We start from the raw sequence: 7,606 nt of genomic DNA on the forward strand, positions 1-7,606 counted from the left end.
ATTTTTCTAATAGATATGATAACACCATGGCGACATCTCTAAAAATAGGTCTAACTGAACAACAAACACAAACAGTCAGATGATCAGACATGTTGAAAACAAGCTGAAGGCTAAACTAAAACCAGAAAAACAAAAGGCAGCTCGTCCTTATTTCTTTACAGCTGCATTAAAACTACGTTAACGCTGTTTGATTGTCGTACAAAACAGTTTGACTAAGCTGCGATTTTTTTTTAAACCATCTCTGATCAGCCGTCTCTTTTCAGAAATTGCAGATATATAATATCTTTACCTTTTTTTTTTCAATCTCTAATGCAATCAGAATTAAAACTCCCCATTCAATCAACAACGCTTCAGTTTTGTGTAGTCAGATTGTATAAATACAGTAAAATACTTGTCTAAGTGTAAATGGCTGTTGAGTGTTTAGCGTGGCCGTAATACTCAAAGGTAAATGCATAATAATTAAAAACAAGGACGTGTTCTTTTGTGCGTCCATCTCTATCGCCGTTGTTTTGAAAGCCTTTCAATTTAAATCCAGTGAATTCTGTATTGTCAAACAACACATGAAGGAACAATTGACACTGTACTTTGCCTCTTTGTGCTACAGGCAGCGGCTTCTTGTTCTCCGTGTCATGGGAACAGTTACAGGCAATTAGGGCTCATGTGCAGTCGCCTTGGCAACATACACAGGCCGGGGCTACAGCATGTGGCCTGTGATTGTCAGAGTTGAACAGTTGTAAAGATTTCGCCGTTTGTGAGCAATCTGCCATTGTGCTGTGGAAGCTGCAGTTTTTTCTATAACACCCTTTATTTATCTATTTGTTCTTTTGTCTCGGTGAACTTCTGTGTCGAGGTCCAGGGTTCGTTCTGGGTGCTCTGCCATGTTATGTTCTTCCGTGTGGATATAAATACAATATTCAAATCTGCCTGTGAAGTAAATGCACATGGGCACTTAAATATGCTCATATATTATTGTGTATTGTAGAAAGGCATTAGAGCAGCAGAGAGGGGAATATAATCTAGTGGTAGTACAAGCTAGTGTCAAGTAACAGACAGCAGTGATGGCACAGCCCACGTTGGGAGTAAGCCCACACACGGGCCGATGGATGGACTCGTCCTTCTGTCTCTCCTCCTCCTCGTCTCCCTCTCGCTCTCCCTGTCTGCCCAGACCTGATTTATCCTCTGTGCTTCTGTCAGACTGCCTTTATCTCTTCTTTTGTCCTCCCCCTTCCAAATTCACTTGTGAGAGTAAACTCAGGGGCTCAACAGATAGATGTAAAAGTACAACTTTGCCAAAGTAAGAAGTCTTTTCCAACATCCAAACTCCTGACAGAGATGTACTGGATAGGAGCTTCCATTCTTTAGTAAAGACTTGAAATAATCCCTGACAAAAAAAAAGTCATTTCTAGGACAAATCTGTCCTGAACAATGCTTCATGGTCTGGTGTCATTTATTAGTGAAACAGAATCTTAACAGTTAATCCAAAAATTCGAATGAAGTCCGTTTTGATTGTTAGTCTGAGCTTCCTTTAACTGGACCATTTCCACAATTTCTCAAAGGAGGGAATGGAAAATTGGTTAAATCATGAAAATCCTAAATATTTAGCATGTTAAACTGAAAACATGCTGCAGCTACAGATTACAATACGATCAATGTGTCAATTAGGAGCAAAAGACACGTTGATATTATTCCTCAGCGGCGCGGTAATGTGTGCTAACAGCATTTACATAGATGATTGATTCTGGGCCTCAGCGGAGTCCACGCTGCCTTTAGCTGAGGAAGCGTTTGGGTCAAAGCTGTTGCCTTCCTGTTAGAGTGATAGTCCAGAAAACATTAAAGCGCTGGTTCCTTTTGGTGCACGTTGTGGCTTGTGGCTCTCCGTGTTTCACTTTCTCCATTTCTCTCCCTCACGTGCACTCACACACACACCAGAGGCACGTGCACGACTGTAGAAGTGTCCCGCTGGGGACCGGGCCGAGGCTGGCTGGGCTTTTGCGCCTTGTATTTCCACATCAAAGACATGTCACATTGATGGAGCCTGATGCACGCTATCCTGCAGCAACACAACCGTATGGTTGAGGCCCCATCAAACATACAGAGATATAGAGTGAACAGGAACACACACACACACACACACCCCTCACACACAGAGATATAGAGTGAACAGGCACACACACACACACACACACGCTCACACACTTGTACAAGCAAGCACACAGATAGATACATACATGTATTGATATTCTGCAACACAACCACAACCTGTAACTTTATACTTTTTTCTGCCTTTCTAGCCTTAACTGACTCTCCCTCTCCAAAGATAGATCTTGTTCTATTTCCTATTCTTCCTGTCCAACACCGTCTTACTCAAACCCATTCCCTTTATGATTCTCTTTCTACGTTTCCCCTAGATATTCTCTCCATTAACTTCCTCACTCGGTAAAGAACTCCCGTCTTTCTCTTCTGCTCAGAGTGAACTTTCAGAAGTACTCTGTCTGAGCCGTGTCTGGTATTCACGTCACTTGGGCTTGAAGTAGAGCAGGGAGCGTTGGGTCTCAAGGTAAAGCATCGCGCAGCCTTTGGTTGCCCCGACTCTGTTTGTCAGTCCCGGCTCTCCTCTCTTAGTTCTGTCCTCAGAGAAGGACGAGCGTCTGCACTTCCTGTGCACTGAACCTCACCAGCACGGAGCAGGAGAATTGCTCCGGGGCTGGAGAGCTTAGAGTTACAAAAGTGGAAGGTACAAAAGATGAAAGTGGGGCGATGATTAAGCTCCCGCTAATGGTCAGATTAGAATTCTGAGTTCTGAAAGAGAAGGCCTTCGTCGAGCTGTGCGCCTCAGCTTTCTGAAATTTTTGGAATAGCTATTTTAATAACCGAAGCTGGCACAACTGGAGATATAAACAATTGCAAATTCAAAAAACAGCTTGCGGAATAGCAGCGTGGCACGAAGAACATCACAGAAAGCTCCGGTTTCGGGACAGTGTCAGGTCTGAAAGCATTGATTTACAAAGACAGTGTCAGATGTCAACGGCAGCGCTCTGCTAGTTCATGTTTTTATAATTCTCTCTCTCAAATCCCCCGGAGTTGCCAAAACCCACCATGTCCTTGTAAAACGTCTGGTATTAGTTCTTTGTCCTGCCACAGTGTTCTCATTACTGTGTTTAATCAGTCACTTTTTATCTGTGTGGTTGACATGCCAGAAAGGGTACGTTTAACATCAGTAAGCTGCGATTAAGGGCGCTCCTTTTTAACACCACAAAGTGACATCAAAATCATATCCAAGTCAGACTTACCCTAGATGTAAAAAGGCTTTTTTGGAGCCAGACTTTCGTTCAATTTCAAAATAAAATCCAGAGAAGGAGGGGAAAACCCATTTATAGCCACGTTGAAACAGTTTTCACAATGGTCACCTATGAGGATGGCAATAAATTACCTGCTTTGTTTACCTGTGTGCATGGGAGAGTTATTAAAGTGCAGCATAAAACCCTACAGTGGGGGCCCAAAAAGCCTCCTTAATAAATCTCCTGTAACCTAGTTCCATTAATGTTTATTTAATGCTTCTCCTATGTGCTTGCTGGCCCCTCCATCCAAGGCCCCACACTAAGCCTGCTTTCCTCCAAACCCCACCATCCCTGCTCCCTTTATCCCCACACCTACTGCCAACAGCCCCTCTGGGCCAAATTACACCAAGGCTGCCCACTGACTGGACACAACCCATCATGCTGAGAGTGAGCGCGGGAGGAGAGTGGGGATGAAGGAATGGAGGAGAGAGAGAGAGAGAGAGAGAGAGAGAGAGAGAGAGAGAGAGAGAGAGAGAGAGAGAGAGAGAGAGAGAGAGAGAGAGAGAGGGAGAGTCGATGGAGAAACAATATAACAAGTCTATGAAATCAGTGCATCTACATTTATCTTTCTTTGATAATACATCTAAATTTCTCTGTTAGATTCCCGCTTTGTTTTAAAAATGTCAACATTAGCAAAAATCAGTGAAAAAGCAGAACAAGTGAGAGACAGCCAAGGCTTAAGAGGAGGACAGGAGCACTCTCTAGTGTGTGGTGAGAGAGGCAGAGGGAGAGGGAGGTCCGCAGGGCGAGCAGGAAAGAGGCTGACAGCGTCCTGAGTCGGGCCACGGCACTGACACTGGGCCTGTCAGAGCGAATTAGTGGAGCATCCAGCTCCAGGAATTTGGGATGTGTGCTGGTGTGGAGGTGGATGGGGGGGGGGAGGAGTGTGAGGAGAGAGAAAGGGAGGGTGTAGTGAAGAGAGGGAGGGCTCGAGGGGGGGGTTGTAAAAAGAAGCTCAACACAGTCTGCTTAAAGGTACAGATCACAGTTAGTGTGTGAGCTCTATATTCCATTTCAGTGAAGTTTAAGGACAAATGTCAATAAATATAATTGTACAACACCACAGTGAGTAAATACACAACACCAGCTCAGTTTAAGGATGGGTTTGCAAATGCCAATGTTGCTATTAGCTCACAATGAATGAAAACTTAGCTGGTGGCATGGAATCAAAGGTCAGGAGATCACAACATATCCATATCTGATACAAGATATTTCACTTGGGATCAAACTGGTGGACAAACCGACCAACGGGGCGACGCTAAGACTGTGGCCTCCCACTGCAGCTGATTCAATTGCATTACAGCAGTAATAGTAGCGGCTGAAGTGTCTTTCAACAAGAGAGTCAACCTGCCTTTGTTAACCGATTATAAATTGCTCTGGGGAAGACAAAGAAAAGCATTTATACATAAAAATTCAATTGGAAACTTAACTAAAACTGGATCAAGGAGCACAGAGGAATGTGGTTACTCTACTCAGCTCAAGTAAAATGAGAACCTGTTTGCTGTGCATAGGTCTCACTCACCAGCACATAGACCTGGGGTCTAAGTACAGAGGGGCAACACAAAGCAGATACCTGCACCATTCATTTGTAATGTAAACCGCTCACACATGGTCTCCATGGGTCTTACATTTTCAATATACATAAAGAACATTTCAACATAGTCAATTTCAAAGTTAATAAGGGAATAAAATAAGAAAAATAAGTTATGACATCTTTCTAGTTGCATTCAATGCCGTCCTAGCTTTGAGAATAACATGACCTGCCCTGTTTACCCCAGCAACAGAGAGCTCCTTGGAAAAAAAGATCTCCATTCGGAGCGATTCAGCTGGTGAATAGAACGTGTGTGGTGGTTTCTACCAAACCATCAACATCTTTTTCAGAAACAGTGCATGCTGAGATGTGACTCTGTTTTCGAATTCTTTTGAAATCGTCATTCGGCACCATAAGAAGAGCAGTCAATCTTAAAACAAAGAGTTTCTTATACATATCCAAAAATGACTGACACTCGTATAAAATATGTAAAAATGTCCCGAGACGATTCAAGTCGCGGATGTTACATTTTGGAGAATTTGTTATGTCATAAAATGCAGTTTTGTTGTGAGTAAGTTTGATATATACAGTTGAGGTCTGTGAGTTTATGATTTATAAGAAGCCTTTTTCCAAACTCTGCAACTAAATATGATTGAGAGCGGCCTTTATTCCATTTTCTCTATTTGAAATGGGCTCTGTGTATGTACATATAGAGTTTTATAAATTAAAGAGATATTTAGTCAACCCTGAATAAATCCACTGTCGTACGGTATTAAGATGCCAGTCGCTGTAAATACCTGCAGCAAAAACAAAATTGAAAATGCAGAAAAGAAAAGGGAAACAATTTTCTTGTAAAGTTACCATTTTCAAAATCGTTTTCAAACTGTTTTTTTTTGGCCGGGAATTTTAATGACAGCGATTTCCTCCACATATTCACAGTTCCCTGACAACAGTTTTTTGTCTCGCCACCGCTGCTGCATCCCGGGTTTGAGCATTGCCCCGGAATTATTGGGATTTGGTTTAAAGAAATAAAATCAAGTCAGAGCATTTCTACAGCAGAACAACAACGGGTGCCGCGGTGCCACGGTGCCATGAAGGACCGGCTCTATGCGAGACTAGATGTGCACAAGATTACATGGATTTGAGACAGGTTCATTTCACACGGTGACACTTATTAATTATTAAACCAACTCAATGTCTTCCCTCTCCCAAAAATTGCTGGATGTAAAATAATCAAAGCAACACCTAGAAATACGTGCCAACATCGGCAGGTGCACACACACGCACATTCTGCCTGTTCCTGCAAAAGTGTGAACAGATCTGTTTCTTCTGCAGACAAGTGTTGTCTCTTATTACCTGGTGTGCAATCCAGCTTTTGTTAGAAGGATGAGCCTGGTAGAACAAACCCAACTTCCAACTTCAAACTGGTACCAGTGGTCTGGGACACGTCCTGAATGGAACATGTGCTCTAACCCATGTGCTACACTAAAGCCCTTAAACCTTCCACCATGTTACCCGCCTCCTTCAAACCATAAATGCTTCCTCTGGTCACTGTAAGATCTTTACATCTTTTAGATTTCTCATGTGGATTTTTTATTCATTGCTGCACAGCAACAGGAAATGTAGTAAAAGATCAAAAAGAGAGCCATAAAGAGATGGGGAGATTTTTTTTTCTTTTTCATACATCGGAGGCTGAGTGAATTTTATATGCGCTTTGACACGGGGGTCGTGACCTTTCCTCTCTCCGTGTGCCGCTCCATCATCTCCCCTACAGCTCCGTCCTCCTCTTTCTCTTGAAATTAAAAGCCAGATTTGATGTCAATTTTACTGTCAATTTATTCAGCCCGTCTGTCCCTGAAATATTTATACGTGTAGAGAGGAAGGTTGCCTCTGCTTAAGCATTCAAAGCTCCACTACGGCACCCAGCTGGTGTTGGAACAACTCAATGAGGGGGGGGAACTGGTGGGTGTAATGACTACGTCTGATAAAGGAAGAGAGACTATATAAATTAGATATGAGGGGATTAGGTCCATGGGAATGACCTGTTGAATCATAGATAGGCTATTACGAAAGGAGGGAGAGTGCAGGGAAAATGAGAAAAATAATTTGGTGTCCACAATAATGGCGCTGGTGAGTATGTGAACACAACACGGTTAAGATTACCCACAATCACACCCAAGCACGCACACACGCAAACCCACCCACACCCACACCCACACAAGCACGCTGCTATCTTTGATAACCTTTATAGTTGTTGTCATCTTTTCATCCTCATTCAAAGCGATCTGATGTCACATCAATGCCCAGGGTCCGTTCGCCTCTGTGTAATTTTCACGTGGTGGCGACGTGACAATGCAGATCCACTGTGTTCACAATGTTCAAACCTGTCAAACTGTAAAAGGTCAAGTCTCTTGCTCCCCCCCCCCCCCCCAACCACAGATCTAATCGGTAAACATCAATCCCTCCCTCACGATTTGAATGGTCCCCGAGGTGCCCCTTGAAGAGACAAGCGTGTGCAGGGAAAACAGACTTCACGTATGTCACTTAAATGACACAGGTAAACAACACTACACAGCTTAACATGCAGAGACATCCCAGTCGAGCCAAAGTGCATTTCTCAATATTTGTTATTAAAAACACACAGCTGAGTAATACTTGAGATGCTGCCCAAGGACTGCACACTCATCGATTCAATCTTCAATGAATCCATCCGCAACCAATTCCCTCCCTCAGCACA

General features: G+C 43.2%; 1 protein-coding gene across 6 annotated transcripts in view; it reads right to left on the minus strand.

The window, feature by feature from the left end:
• Positions 1 to 7,606, minus strand: part of diaph2 (diaphanous-related formin 2) — a 341,319-nt gene that overhangs the window by 69,712 nt on the left and 264,001 nt on the right. The gene's annotated exons all lie outside the window — the stretch shown is intronic.

Source organism: Pleuronectes platessa, chromosome 8 (assembly GCF_947347685.1).
Source record: "Pleuronectes platessa chromosome 8, fPlePla1.1, whole genome shotgun sequence".
NCBI lineage: Eukaryota > Metazoa > Chordata > Actinopteri > Pleuronectiformes > Pleuronectidae > Pleuronectes > Pleuronectes platessa.